The sequence below is a fragment of the Aulonocara stuartgranti genome, assembly GCF_965226115.1.
Source record: "Aulonocara stuartgranti genome assembly, chromosome: 9".
Taxonomy (NCBI): domain Eukaryota; kingdom Metazoa; phylum Chordata; class Actinopteri; order Cichliformes; family Cichlidae; genus Aulonocara; species Aulonocara stuartgranti.
The window spans coordinates 34,325,001-34,341,694 of NC_138960.1; the positions used below are offsets into that span (position 1 = coordinate 34,325,001).

Here is a 16,694-nt window from a genome sequence, read left to right on the forward strand (position 1 = left end):
GGGTGTTCTGTTACCTGCTGACCAATGGCTGTACTAATATTGGGACAGACCTCTTTCCAAAAATGACTGAATAATAACACATTCCCACAAGCAATGGAATCTAGTGCCCACTCTGACCTTACACTTGAGACAATTTGGAGATGTTCCCATATTGTACTTACTATAAATATATGGAGAAATATATACGTTGTGCAGGATTTTGTACTGCAGTTCTTTAAATCGGTTACAAACAGAGATTTTAGATGGAAGGAGCAGGATTTTGTCCCATGCCTGTATATCTATTTCACACTTAAGTAATGTCCCCCAAGATTTTCTCAACCATGCCAGTTTATCCACAATTAGGGCATAAATCTCTGAATAAAACTTTGATACAAAATGTTTACGCTCCCTATTATCTAGAAAGAATTTCTCCAACCGAAAATGATTTAGCATTTTTTAACACATAATTTCTCAATTGCAAATACTTATAAAACTCAGTCTTTGACATAGAATACTGGGACTTCAAGGATTCAAATGATTTAAACCCACCATGTTTAAAGAGGACATAAAACCTCTTTACACCTACTTTATGCCATCCCACAAACCTCAACCCTATGTTTTGCGGTAGAAGGTCTGGATTATTTATAAACGTTGACAAAATATTAAACGGAAGACTTCTGTTAAAAATTTTTCTCAGTTTTCCCCACGTCCACATAGCATTATATATTAGTGGGTTATACTTTATTACGTGAGGTAAATCATTTAAACGTTTCCCTAAAATGTTAACAGGTGAGGATGGTTTACGTAATACTTCCTCAATTTTTATCCATGGCAGATCAGAATGTTCATGTATCCAGGCAGAAAGAAACCTTGCTTGTATTGAGAGAACATAATTTTCTATGTTTGACACTCCCCATCTGTCCAGATCTTTCGGTAACTGTAGTGTCTCCAATTTAATTTTGGGTTTTCTTCCTGCCCAAATGAAATCCACCATAGCCTTGTTAATTACTTTAATATCTTCTGATTTCAAAATTACAAACACCATGCCTATATAATATCGTATTTTCAGTAGGATTACCATCTTAATGAGATTTATTCTTCCCAAAAATGATATTGGAAGTGACCTCCATCTTGTCAGCATCTCTCGAAGATCTTGAACCATTCCATTAATGTTTTCTCTATATAAGTGACCAACATTTGGTGTAACTTTAACTCCCAAATATACAAAACCTGATGGTGCCCAATGAAAAGGTTTAACATATAAAGGTTCAGTGTCCTTCCACTACACAGAGTCATTATAACAGATTTATCAAAATTTACCTTGTATCCAGATATAAGACCAAAGTCCTTGATACACCTAGTAAGAACAGGTAGAGCGTTAGCAGGGTCAGTCAGTGCCAGAAGAATATCGTCTGCATAGAGCAGGATTTTATGTTGTCTATCCCCAAATTTAACTCCAGGAACACTTGGATTTTGTCTAATGGCCATGGCCAAAGGCTCAATGGCCAAAGCAAATAATAGTGGTGACAATGGACTACCTTGTGCTGTACCTCTGCTCAATGTAATTGGGGAGGATAGCAAGCTGTTAGTTAACTCTGATGCTATTGGTGATTTGTATATAATTTTGATCCACCCCAAAAAGTTTTTTCCAAACCCAAATCTTCTCATTATTTCAAACAGATATTCTCATTCAATTCTATCAAATGCCTTTTCGGCATCCATAGAAACAACAACCCCGGAGATCTGATAAAATTTTTAAAAAATGAATAATATTAAATAGACGTCGAGTATTATTGTAAGAATTCCACCCCTTAATAAAGCCTGTCTGGTCAGCATGCACAGTAGAGGACATTACTTTTTCTAGCCTAAAAGCCAGTATCTTTGAAAGTATCTTATTATCAACACCAAGAACGCTAATAGGCCTGTAAGATGAGCATAACTCTGGGTTTTTATCTTTTTTAGCTATCAATGTTATATTAGCCTGGTACATAGATTCTGGGAGTTTCGATTTTTCAAATGCTTTATTAAAAACCCTTAATAATAAACTATTTAACTTCACTTTCATTACCTTAAAAATTCTACTGGAAGGCCATCTGCCCCCGGACATTTCCCTGACTGGAGTGCAGATATTGCTTTGTCCACCTCCATCAATGTGATGGGTGACTCCAGCAGGCTAACCTGAGCTGAGGGAATACTAAGTCGTTTAGAAAAAAGCCTGAGTTAAGCCTTGTTATATCCATCTCAGACTGATATAAGTTTGTATAGAATTCTCTAAATCACTCATTAATCTGACAGTTTCCTACGGTTTTCACATCCACAATAGCTGTGATAAAATAACTTGATGAAGTATTCCTTGCAAGACAAGCCAAAAAGCGGTTAGGCTTATTAGCTGATTCAAAAAGTTGTCGTCTGGCAAGAAGGACATCTCTTTCAGCCTTTCGCATTAACAAATTATGCAGAGATGTCCTGGCAATATTAAGCTCACTTTAGGTTTCAGCTGATTTTGTTACATAATATTGTTTCTCCAGCTTTTTTATATTATTCTCGATCTCTAACTACCTTGTTAATCGTTGCTTTCTTTTATGACTTGTGTATGAAATAATCATCCCTCTCATGTAAGCCTTATAGCTATCCCATAAAGTTCTCGTGTCTATCTCCCCTTTATCATTTATTTCTAAAAATAATGTTGTTTGCTCTGTTATGAAGTGTATAAATTTCTCATCCAAAAGAGACAGTGCACTCATCTTCCAAGACATGGAGCGCTCAATATGTCTCATGGGTTGAATGGTTAGGACTACAGGAGCATGGTCAGAGAGACCTATATGACCAATATTTACCTGCTAAACTAACTGACTGATACACTTGGACATAAAAATATAATCTATACAAGATGCTGACAAGTGAGGGTTAGAGTAGAAAGTGTATTCTTTAGATAATGGGTTATAGTGTCGCCAGACATCTACAGGGAGTGCATAATTATTAGGCAAGTTGTATTTTTGAGGAATAATTTTATTATTGAACAACAACCATGTTCTCAATGAACCCAAAAAACTCATTAATATCAAAGCTGAATGTTTTTGGAAGTAGTTTTTAGTTTGTTTTTAGTTTTAGCTATTTTAGGGGGATATCTGTGTGTGCAGGTGACTATTACTGTGCATAATTATAAGGCAACTTAACAAAAAACAAATATATACCCATTTCAATTATTTATTTTCACCAGTGAAACCAATATAACATCTCCACATTCACAAATATACATTTCTGACATTCAAAAACAAAACAAAAACAAATCAGCGACCAATATAGCCACCTTTCTTTGCAAGGACACTCAAAAGCCTGCCATCCATGGATTCTGTCAGTGTTTTGATCTGTTCACCATCAACATTGCGTGCAGCCGCAACCACAGCCTCCCAGACACTGTTCAGAGAGGTGTACTGTTTTTCCTCCTTGTACATCTCACATTTGATGATGGACCACAGGTTCTCAATGGGGTTCAGATCAGGTGAACAAGGAGGCCATGTCATTAGTTTTTCTTCTTTTATACCCTTTCTTGCCAGCCACGCTGTGGAGTACTTGGACGCGTGTGATGGAGCATTGTCCTGCATGAAAATCATGTTTTTCTTGAAGGATGCAGACTTCTTCCTGTACCACTGCTTGAAGAAGGTGTCTTCCAGAAACTGGCAGTAGGACTGGGAGTTGAGCTTGACTCCATCCTCAACCCGAAAAGGCCCCACAAGCTCATCTTTGATGATACCAGCCCAAACCAGTACTCCACCTCCACCTTGCTGGCGTCTGAGTGGGACTGGAGCTCTCTGCCCTTTACCAATCCAGCCACGGGCCCATCCATCTGGCCCATCAAGACTCACTCTCATTTCATCAGTCCATAAAACCTTAGAAAAACCAGTCTTGAGATATTTCTTGGCCCAGTCTTGACGTTTCAGCTTGTGTGTCTTGTTCAGTGGTGGTCGTCTTTCAGCCTTTCTTACCTTGGCCATGTCTCTGAGTATTGCACACCTTGTGCTTTTGGGCACTCCAGTGATGTTGCAGCTCTGAAATATGGCCAAACTGGTGGCAAGTGGCATCTTGGCAGCTGCACGCTTGACTTTTCTCAGTTCATGGGCAGTTATTTTGCGCCTTGGTTTTTCCACACGCTTCTTGCGACCCTGTTGACTATTTTGAATGAAACGCTTGATTGTTCGATGATCACGCTTCAGAAGCTTTGCAATTTTGAGACTGCTGCATCCCTCTGCAAGATATCTCACTATTTTTGACTTTTCTGAGCCTGTCAAGTCCTTCTTTTGACCCATTTTGCCAAAGGAAAGGACGTTGCCTAATAATTATGCACACCTGATATAGGGTGTTGATGTCATTAGACCACACCCCTTCTCATTACAGAGATGCACATCACCTAATATGCTTAATTGGTAGTAGGCTTTAGAGCCTATACAGCTTGGAGTAAGACAACATGCATGAAGAGGATGATGTGGACAAAATACTCATTTGCCTAATAATTCTGCACTCCCTGTATAAGGTCAAGCTCATTTATAATTTGCCAAAGGGTTTTGGAATTTTTTGACGAAGTAGATTGTGGGGGAGATTTATCCATTTTGGGGCATAGAACACAGTTAAAGTCACTCGCTAATATTATGTTAGCACAGTCCATGTCCATTAATTGACTGAATAATATTCTGCAAAACTCATCATCCTGTGGATTTGGTGCATATATATTACCTAGGAGAACAGTTTTCCCATGCAACATCCCTTTGACCAATATATACCTTCCATCATTGTCCTTGTGAGTGGCTGTAACACTGAAAGGAAGGTTTTTGTGTATAAGAGTAATAACTCCCCTTTTATTTGTGGAGTAGGATGAGAAAAACATTTGACCAACCCATTCTCTACAGTATTTTCTATGTTCATCATCTGTCAGATGGGTTTCTTGCAAAAAAGCAATGTGAATCAAATCTTTCTTCAGAGAATTTAAAATTGACTTTCTTTTCATCACATTGTTGGACCCTTTAACATTCCAAGTAGTTATCTTAACTGACATACAAGAAAAGCAATATATATTTTGTGCTGTTTACATGTTTAAACAAATCTACATTTGACCAGTCTGAACCTATTAACCAAAATAGTTGAGCCTGGAAACCTCAACCCTCCCCAACACAAATAACAAAAAGTAAAGCAAAATAAATTACACATCTAGGTGTACCCTGCTCTAAAGTACAGCTGTAGGGGGATACAGACGCGTAACATACCTGCACTGGAGTGTATGTCAAAAATCAAAGTATACTCTATACCTTAGCTTGTTAACAGTACTGTACTACCCTCCGCACCTTCTTTTAGCCCGACAATCCTCGCGTTCTGCCGCCGGCTCTGATTCTCAAAGTTTTCCAGACGCTCCATGGCCTTCTTAAGCTGGGTCTCGAGAGCGGCAATACGTGGCTCACTTGTAGCTGTAACATCTTCCAAGTCCGAGACCCGCTGCTCCACTGTTCCCATTCTTTCTATCCGACTGTCGAATTTCTCAGTGAGCTCGTTTATTGGCTTTATGACTTCGGATATCTTACTATCCAATACTTTCGATATGTTAGAAGTCACCTTGTCCACAGTCACATCATCCCGCAATGTACTTAGTGCATCCTCAGCGTCGCACCTGGTCTCATTTTCAGAGCAATTGACTCCTCGTTTGCCCATTTCTCTCTTTTTGCTTGATCCAGGGTGTGCAAAAAACTTGTCTAAAGACATTATATAAATTTCGAGGCAGTTTGTTGGCAAAATGAGCTAAAATACCAATATTTTACAGCTGTCCAGTGCAGAGCTCACAAACTCACGTCTGCTCAGCTCGACGCATCACATTTTTTCAATAATGTCATTTTAATTACAACTGTCATTGTAGCACATCATTGTAGTGTGATACTATCACCAGAAGGTGGTGGTAAAACACCAACAACATGTTTGTTGACCTCTTTGATCCCACTAATGGAGACAGTTTCAGTTTGTTTCACGACTGCATTTCACTCACTGCCTCTGTTTGTATCTCTGTCACTGCAGGACCAACATGGAGCAAGAAGTCAGTGCTCTCAGGAGGCCGACAAACCTCACAGAAAAAAGGGAAAGAAAAAATACAGCTGTGATGAGTGTGAGAAGTATTTTACTAGGAAGTCAGAACTGAAACGTCATCAACTCATCCACAGTGCAGTTAAAGCATACAGCTGTGAGGAATGTGGTAAAGATTTTCCTTGCAGTAGTGACTTAAAACGTCATCAAGTTACCCACTCTGGAATTAAAGCGTACAGCTGTGAGTTGTGTGGAAAGTCTTTTACCCAGGCTGGAAGCTTAAAAACACACAAACTCATCCACAGTGGAGTTAAACCGTACACTTGTAATCAGTGTGGTAAAGCTTTTGCTTGCAGTAGCAACTTACGACGTCATGAAGTTACCCACTCTGGAATTAAGGCGTACAGCTGCGACATTTGTGGAAAGTCTTTTAACAATCCTGCAAATTTAAAAAGACACAAAGTTGTCCACAATGGAGTTAAAGCGTACAGCTGTGACTTGTGTGGAAAGTCTTTTACCCGGGTTGAAAGCTTAAAAACACACCAACTCATCCATAGTGGAGTTAAAGCGTACAGCTGTGATCAGTGTGGTAAAGCTTTTGCTCGCAGTAGCTACTTACGATGTCATCAAGTCACCCACTCTGGAATTAAGGCATACAGCTGTGACATTTGTGGAAAGTCTTTTAACCATCCTGCAAACTTAATAGCACACCAACTTGTCCACAGTGGAGTTAAAGCGTACAGCTGTAATCAGTGTGGTAAAGGTTTTGCTCGCAGTAGCAATTTACGACGTCATGAAGTTACCCACTCTGGAATTACGGCGTACAGCTGCGACATTTGTGGAAAAACCTTCCGCTGGCTAGTCAGCAGAAATATCCACCAACGCCTTCACACTGGCAATGATGTTTGGTTCTGTGATCAGTGTGACAAACTGTTTGTGACATACAAAGGCCTACAGGAGCACATGTTTACCCACACTGAGGAGAGACCTTACAAATGTGACCTGTGTGAAAAGGCTTTTAAAACTCCACGTTCCCTGAAATCACACCAAAAGATTCACAGCAGAAAGAAACTCTACAAGTGCAGTTACTGTGAGGTATGTATTTATATTTTTACAGTTGCAGTTATTTTGAAGTATTATGTGAATTAAGTTTAATTTCAAAGTAGGACTGGGCCATATCACACCATTCACAGTAATACCGGTGTAATGTTGGGCAACAATAAAAAAAATGAAATATTGCGATAGAATAGGGGTAAAACGCACATGCGCAGTGCCTTTGTTTTCATACATGGTGGAAAAAGCATGGCAGCGATGCAGAATGAGAAGGGTGAAAGTGGATCATTGAATGAAACAGATGAACCAGAATTGGTTTGTAAAAATGCTGCAACTTCAGTGGTGTGGAACTGGTTTAGCTTTCGTCCGTCAGATACTGCACTATTAGCACTATTTTTGGTAGCGCATGCTAGCCGGCCGTCGCTATTACCGTGTTTTTTGGAAAATACAGCACACTTAAAATCAATCCTTTGATTTTTCTGAGAATCGACAGTGCCCCTTATAATCCTGTGTGACTTATGTATGAATTCTGGTTGTGTTTACTGACCTCGAAACAATTTTTCTGTGGTACACAGCGCTCGAAAATCTGTCAAACATTTTAGTACGACTTTGCTAAACTACGGATCCGCAATGTTTGATGGATTTTCGGAGCATTATGGCTATCGTAGGCGGAGCCTCGCGGAGTGATACGTACTGTGCTTCAACATAATATTACCGTATTGTGTGTGTATAACCTCTTTTTAAGTTTTGTGGATATTATACATGTTTATTAGGGGTGCAACAATACTCATATCGATATTGAACCGTTCGATACAGTGCTTTCGGTTCGGTACGCATATGTATTGAACAATACAAATTTTTTTATTTATTTTATCAACTTTTCTTCTGACGATGCTGTCTGTTTTGAGAGCTCAGTGAATCTGCATTCAACTACTCCGCCTAGGCTGCACTGTCGAGTGCAGATCCACTGAGCGCAGCGCAAGCTAGCAAGACAGACGCTAAGCTCGTTGCAACATGGCAAATTGAACCTCATTCAGATCTGGCCTTTGGAACTATTTTCATGTGACGTATGACCCTGAAGGTAAGCGCATCATGGACAAAAGTAAAACAGTATGTCGGATGTGCCACGCAATGCTCAATTACATGGGTGGGAACTAGTGCGTTAGCGCAGTTAGCTCGTTAAGGTGTTGACACCGTCCAGCCCCACGCACGGGGCGATCCGCAGTAGCTCGTTAACGGAGATTTGCCGTGTTGTGGCGTTAACGTCATTTCAGATTTACGCTGACAGCACTAGTGGGAACACAACGAATATGACTGCACATTTATGCCGACATCATCCTAGTGCAAAGACAAGTGGAAGAAGACAAAAACAACAAGCACGCATGCTACATACTTTACCCGAGTCATTTAGACAGCCGTTAGCACAGGATTCTCCTTATGGGGACCTGATATGTTTAATATGCTGCTGAGAATATAGCCCAGAAGAAGCGTATAGTAGAGCTTTTATTTTGGAAAGAGCCATTTCTCTGTAATAAACTCTCTTTTCCAAAGATGAGTGATTTCTCAATCAGATATATTTATTTTTTTATCCCTTTGTTGTTTCAGCAACATTAAATTTAAAAGCTGTACTTTTGAGTTAAAATATATATTTATAAGTTTAATAAATGACAAATTAAAAAAGCATGAACATTTTTTTTGTATCGAAAAAATATCGAACCGTGACACCAAAGTATCGAACCGAACCGTGAATTTTGTGTATCGTTGCACCCCTAATGTTTATGTTGCAGATATGTCGGCCAATTCCCACTTGAAATGCCATTTGGTTAAACTTTCAGCAAGGAATTTGCATTTGCACTGTTACATTTTTACAACTTTAATGCACATAAAAAAGCAGCTGCTTGTTTACATTGATGTTTGGGGGGGTTTTTTTGCACTAATAAAGTTGTGGAATTGTAAAGTATTTTACGGTGGCTGGGAAGTGCAAATCACATTTACAACATAAATAACAAAATAGCATTTCCGAAAACACTTTTACATAAAAAAAACCACTAAAAAAATTGACAACAAAATAAGAAAACACTTTAACAAGTCCGCAACAAATTAACAAGTCCGCAACAAATAAACAAGTGGCTCTTGACGGAAAGGGATTGTCTGAAATACCGGAAGTGACTCAACGATAGGGCTTTGGAGTTGACGGGGTCTAGATTTATGCCTGTAGTGCACTACCATGTAAATAATTTGCATTTACTGAGTATGTACTGAGTACCACTGTTCAAAAGTTGAATAAAGAAATGAACTAATTTTTGCCGTTTTTTAAAAATTAAAATCACTTTATAGAACATCACATCAGTTAGTGTTGAATCCATGTCCTTTAGAGTTTAAAAATGACAGTGTTTACATGATATCACCCACTATTAACACTACTTAATTTACTGTATCTTTTGAAAAATACCGCTATTTATACAGCACAAGACTTAAGAATATTTAAGAAGAGCAAGTTTCATTTTTCCCTGGTTTTATTATCACACTGTTCATCAAACGCAGCAAACCTTCACCATCTTATCCAGAAGGGTCACCTCTTCACCCTCACATGGAAGAAGTAATCTGATTGGCATGGTGGTATGTTTGAAGCAGGTCCATTGTGTAGCGCTGGAACCCAGTCACGATGTTTCATCCATTTCATAGGCTGGTTTGCTGCAATAATGCCAAATAATTAGCAACTCTATAAATAGAACATAGTTCTGCAAAATCACTCATTAGGATGTTTGTTCTAATTTGCTATGAGCTCAGAGCGCATCAAAAATAAAACTAATAGGCTATAAAGAGTGAAGATATTTAGAACTTACTGGAATGAAAATGTCCGGAGCACCAACAGATATTTGGAGATGGAAGAGAACTGGATATCAGCTCGTCTCACAGCTGCTATCCAAAATAGACGCCTTCTTTTGGTAACATCCGATACACAAGCTGCCTCGTGTTGCTTCCAGGTTGGGAAAGAATGAAAAGATAAACCATGTCATCAATCGTCTAGAAACTAACTCCTCACAGCGCTTTGTTACATTTATTACCCTGACGGTGCTCGCTGCACTGCATAGATGAATGGAAGATGTTTTGCCCATTTTCTGGCGTTAGCTTTAGCCTCTCCACTCCTGTATGTGCAGTTTAGCTGCTGCTGCTTCTTCTTCTGCTAATTTAAAGGCGCTTACCGCCACCTGCTGGGCTGGAGTGTGGAGAATGACTGTTTTAACCCTCTCAGGCTCAAATTAAACTTTTTGTTGCTAATGCACAACCAAGTCCTGCAGTGGTACTTCTGAGTAAAAAAAAAAAAAAACTCATAAAATATGTATGTGGGGTAATCAGGTTGTTAGTTTTTAACTGTTGCAAATCGGCAACGCCTGCCTTGAGAGGGTTAAGGCCTGGATATTTTAAGAAAATCACCGCTAAAAATCTGGACATCATTATCTCACCCCTACTCTTGTAAAATCTCTTCAAACATTAATTAAACACTACTTCTCTGAAAAGCCCTCGTTTAGCTGACTACAAATCACTTTTTCTGTACTACAAATGTGCAGTAAGCCTAATTGTTGAGTCACTTCCGGTATTTCAGACAATCCCTTTCCGTCAAGAACCACTTGTTAATTTGTTGCGGACTTGTTAAGGTGTTTTCTGAAATGTTATTTTGTTGTAATGTTTTTTTTTTTAAATGTAAAAGTATTTTCGGAAATGTTATTTTGTTGTTGGTGTTGTAAATGTGATTTGCACCTCCCAGCCACATATCGTCAGTTATATCATCATCGCAAATTTTCAAATGTATGTTGTGATAAATATTTTTGGTTATATCGCCCTACTCTATTTCAAAGCTACATGAGACATGAAAACTTAATGTAAATAAGTCTGACACAAATCTCCTGAAATTTTCCCAATGTTGCAAAAAAGTAAAGTTTTAAAAGCTTCCCCCCTTTCTATCTAACATTTACACTCCAATAGATGCATCGGAGAGCAGCTTGGGATTAGTATCTTGTGGCATGCAGAGTAGAGCATCCAGAGGTTTAACCACCAATCTTCCCATTAAGTTAATTACCTACAAATGGAGAGTCATTTTTGCCCAGTAAGCTGAGTGTTATAATGTTAATGTAAAATGTAAATACTGGCAGAGCTGCTCTTTATTTCAGGCGACGTTCAGGATAAAAATGTTGAAAGAATTCCCTGACTTACACTGTCTTTGTTTAGAAACAGAGCGACACAGATGGATCCAGTTCTCAACCCTGTCGTCGCTGTGGTGGTGGGAAAGCGTTTCGTTGTGACCTTTGTGGAAAAACTTTCAGTAATCAAGTGAACCTAAATCGACACCAACGTAGACACACTGGAGAGAAAATGAACTACTGCAAAGAATGTGGAAGAGGCTTCCCCACACCAAGTATATTAAAAACGCACGAACTCTGTCATCAAAGGATTAAAAAGCATGTCTGTGACCAGTGTGGGTCATGCTTCACCACTGCAAGTCAGCTTAATGTACATAAAAGAGTCCACACAGGAGAGAAACCATATAAGTGCAGACACTGTGACAAATGCTTCTCACATTCAAGTCGTTGTAATGATCATGAAGATACACACATTGAAGGGAACTTCATCTGTGACCAGTGTGACAAGAGCTTCAAGAATCTCAGTTCATACTCTGAACACAAACGATACCACGCTGCAAATAAACAGTTTCACTGTTACCAATGTGCAAAAACATTCACTTCATTATCTGCTCTGTGCAAACATCAGCGTGATCATGAGACTGGCTGAAATCATTCTCATCATTAAAAATTGGTTCATGATGAATCTGAAGAGACAGACAGTGTTGTTGCAGTTTCAAAAGTTTGTTGTGAAAGCTACTGTAACTTCTGCTGAAATCCCTGCTCTGTAATACATCAACTCTTTCATGTTTTCTTTAATGTTTCTTTGAATTTTAATGCTAAAAATGTTATTCTAATTACATTATAATCTTTTCTCCTCTTGGAAACAGTAGTGTTTAATAGTAAAAATAATAGTAGTAGTAATAATCATAGCATAGTAGAAGTAGCATATGAAAGAAATGTCTGACTGATCTATTAATTGGTTTTGTATCACAGGTCTTCAAGCTGACCCACTGTAAAATCTAATTAGTTCACAGAACTATGTAAAACTCGTTGCCTCAAAAAAATTGAGTAACATTTTACTCAAGATGATTAAGCTAGGGCAACTTACCCATTTTGAGTACACTGTACAGCCTCTTTAGTTCCCAGAATTTAAAAAAAAAAAAAAAAAAAAAATGTAAACTCGTTGCCTCAAAAAAACTAAGTAAAGCTTACTTAAGATGACTGTTAAGACAACTTATTCATTGCAAGTCTGCAGTATTAGGAATAACTTGATATTTCTGTTGAACATTTCAAGTTCAACTAAATGAAAAAAAAAAAACTATTTGTGGTAACCTGAATTTGATTAAAAATAATTAACAACACTTTTTGTAATGACGTTAAAATCATCCCAACTTTTATTTTCAAACACAAAGTATAACAGCCAACATACTGGACACTGTTCTGCTGAACAACAAACAATTATATTGCCATCACTGTTATAATCTTACAATGAAACAAAGTCTCAGATGTAATTATTCTGAAAATAAGTTTAGGCCTACCACAAGTTTGTTTTGTACTTACATTACTTATATAGCCGAAATAAAATATTTGTTGTTCTGTCACAAGTGCCGTCTCTGATTAAAACAACACATTTGTTTTTCATTCCAACACAGGAGCTGGAATGTTGTAATACTTTAAGGATGGCTTGTTTCCAGTCCAGGCATTACTGCCTGAATGACTGTCATGGATCGAGGTGATCCAAATGTAGGTGCAGAAGAAAGTCTTTAACTTCCCTTAAGTACAGTGGCAGTGGATGTGGGTTGGAGATGCAATGAGCTTGAACCTGCAGGCGACCATCTTCACTGACCACACCATCTGTGACGGAGGACTCATCTCTCCTGGTGTCCTGCAAGCAAACAATCATATTTTTTGCAACTTGAACTTAATTGCTTTCTTAAAACAATTTTTCTGCATTTGGTATAGAACAGACTCCAATTTAGACAATCTCAGGCCCCCTCCCCACCGGAGAGGTGACATTCAATGTCCCACTTGTCAGTCTGGATAGCCGTGACCACCACCCAACATACAATAATGTCATGAAAGCATCATTTTAAAAATGGCTATGCAAACATGGCCAATAACTTTCATTCTAATGATGTGCAAAATGATTTGGGCACAAAACAAATTTTGCTGTTAGAAAACTTGCAGACTTCACTATATACAGTGTAGACCCTCTAAACTAAGTTTGGGGATGTGATCTTTCAAGAAATGCAGACTAAACTGTTGTTGTTTGTTTACTTACACAGCATGTCTTGTAGAATTAACTGGAGTCACCAGCAACAGCATAATGCAGTCATATCTCAAGTCTAATAACAGAAGACAGGAAAAGATCAGTACAGAAACAACTTCCCCAAACCAAAGCACAAATAAAACAATAAGTAAAACAGGCTGATCTAAAGTATGATTAAAGTTCAGCCTGATTAATATAAATGTCACTGAAAATTGCTAATATATTGGAAAACCAAAATACTTAACACTGAGTTGATGTCTTTCTGTCCAACAACAGGAGTGCTGGTCCCGAGCCTCATAGAAAGCAGCTTTTTCATGACTGCCAGGTTTGTCATATTGATAACAGTTTACTTATTAACTCAAGGGATCCTAATGTTCTTCTCTCCTGTCCTCTCCTATCCCGTTCTCCCCTTCTCCATTCATCTTCTGTCCACTCCCCTCTTTAGATAAACTGAAATATATTGAAAAAGCATCTTAAATAAAATAAAACGTGTATGCTTTTTGTTTCTTTCTTTTTAACACGTAAGAATGTGAGGATTATACAGACAATATGATGAAGGTGATTGTGATCCACAACATCATGGCTGAGGAGGATCCATCAGATGTGTCCACTGTGATTGAGGGAAACCAAGTGATGGAGGGATGTGGAAGCCGAACGAAGGCATGTGTACTGCTGATGGGACTGATATATGCCCTCAACCTCGAATATCCGAAGGAGCTGAAGAACACATTTGATACTTATCAAAAACATTTTTTGGAACTTGACGGGGCCAAACTACTGAAAAAGGTCCACGGCCTCAAAAATAAGCTTGTGCAATGCACACACATTTCCCTTCTTGTTCCAAGAGAATCTTTTGTCCAGACATAGCTTGATGGAGCTGTATTTTTTCTGCTGACAGCAAACACAGATTGAATGTTGGTGTTAGTGTTTTGTTCTATGTATCCATATTTTTGATAACGTACATGCACAGAAACAACCTGTAGAGTTTCTGTGCTTTTGGCTTTTAAAATGGACTAAGTGGCCTTTGAAAGGGTTGTGTGCATTAGCTGTTGTGTTGCACTTTATTCTGTGTTTTTATGTAATAAAAACATTGAGATGATGAACCATCTGAATGTCTTTTTTGGGGGGTACATTTTATCTTATATGAATAGGTAATGTTTATCAACTGATAATAATTAAATTTTATTAGTTATTATATAATTAATTTTATCTAATTTCAATGAGTAAGTAGCTGTTGAATATATACGTAAATATGGGGTAAATTTTACCCAATTTAATTAAATATTTTATACACAATATATTGACTTAAATCTACCCCAAAAAAGTCAATGCAAATTGTTACCTCAGATTTATCGAGTAAATTCTATAGATAACTTCTTACAGGTATTCAGTCTTTAAAATCTGCACCACCAGAGTCAAATACCCGCGTAACACAACGAATTTGTGAGCATGTGTCTTGCAACCATAGCAACGTAGCATCAAATGCTAATTTTAAAACCAAATGAGGTGATCCCGCTCAACGGACAATTGAAGAAGTTAACTTTTCGATAGTACCAGTCATATGGTAACTTGAACTGAACTAAAGCGCAGTAACCCAGAGTGGAGGCAAAAATAACGTTTCAACAAGGTAATACAAGGGTACACTTAGCAGTGGCAAATACACAGTGGCTTGGCTAACGTGGTGTGGTAAGGTGGCGGTGAGCAACCAGGGAAATAGGACGGCAAGGTCAACTTGAGTGTGGCAGGTATGTACTGGTCACACTGAGGAGAGAGGTGAACAGAGTTAGAACGAGAGTCCAGGTGGTTTTCGGAGAAGGTGAGTATGACAGATTTTCCCAGCTTACTTGCAGGAGAAGTGATAGAGGTGTTGAGGGAGAGGATTGTGAGTCCAGGAGAATTCGAGGAGGCGAGACTGCTGACCTGGGTTCCGTTGATTCCGAGGTGGCGAGAGAGCAGGCAGTTGAGGCACAGAGATTTCCAGAGAGCCAGTGTGAAGCCAGAATCTGTCATGGTCTGGGCGAGCCTGAGTAACTTTGCACAGCATCAGCTCTCCTCTGGGTGGAGCCCTTCCTGCCCCTCCCCGTTCCTCAGCTGCAGGCAATTATTCTGGCAGTATTTAGGAGCAGCGCACACAATGAGTCTTCGCCAGATCGTCTGCTAACCTCATCGGTACCTGGACTCGTCATTCCAAACCCTGCCATAGCCTTGCTTCTGGATTCCGGTCAGCTGCTGCTTAATCCTTTTCAGACAAACTGCCATTCTCACCTGCCTGCCTCCCTGCACACCTATATGGGAGACTCAGTACCCACCTGGACCTCGCCTCCACCTCCAGCTAATCCCCGCCAGCAAACACATAAGCCATTCCAGCTTGTCAAATGGGGAAACACAACTCCTTGGACTGTTCTGATTTTCCTCTCCTACGTTTCAGTACCCTGGTCTGCCACAGGTTCCACCAGACCCAATCCAGTCTCAGCAGTTTAGTGACCTGACTGTTCCTTGCTCGCCCTAGCCCCGCACCTCACAGACGCCATGCTTTTGCACAAAGCTTAATCTTGTCTTTTGTCTAGAATATTTCTGTTAGGAACACTTGTAAATAAAAGTTTTTGTTTTTGCAAATCACTCCAAGCTTCCAGTCTTTGGTTCTGCACCTGAGTCCATTCCATGCCACGGGCCTCTGAGCCCTGACAGAATCAAAGAGGTGAGTGTTTGCACCGTGGAGTGTCCTGCAGCTCAAGACAAACAGCATAAGCATAACATTTTTGAGAGCGTAAACATGAAACATCAAGTAGTACCAACATCAAGTAGTTGACGAACTGGCAAAGAAACGTCAGCATAGAGCTTAAGCCTGATTGACTCAGTTAGCTCCAGGTGAGTGAAGCTGTGGTGGCCCTGCCCATGGGCAGATCCAAGGAGCCTCAGGAGCCTGGTGGAAATTTCCAGGCACTCACCCAGACCATGACACTAACAATAACTTTAATCTGTGCAACAAAAATAATACAGTCAGTACTTGTTTTTATTTGCAAAGACATGCACTCTCTGAAAAAATTATTCTTTTTCACTCAAGTCAGAGTGAAAAAGAAATTTTCACATTACCATTACTTATTACTTACCATGTTCACTGGTAATTGAACTTAAGGGGGCCAGATGTAGTCTTTCCAAGATGGCGCCATCTCTCGTTTCTGAAATATTTATGTATTGTGTTTATAGTG

At 39.1% G+C, this 16,694-nt stretch overlaps 1 long non-coding RNA gene across 2 annotated transcripts in view; it reads left to right on the plus strand.

The window, feature by feature from the left end:
• LOC309714169 overlaps positions 1-12,820 on the plus strand; it is a 16,835-nt gene extending 4,015 nt beyond the window's left edge. For both annotated transcript variants that reach the window (XR_014278841.1, XR_014278842.1), the window contains exons 3-4: positions 6,034-7,134; positions 11,323-12,820. This is a non-coding gene — a long non-coding RNA (uncharacterized lncRNA). The remainder of the gene's footprint in view (positions 1-6,033; positions 7,135-11,322) is intronic.
• Positions 12,821-16,694: the final 3,874 nt, after the last annotated feature.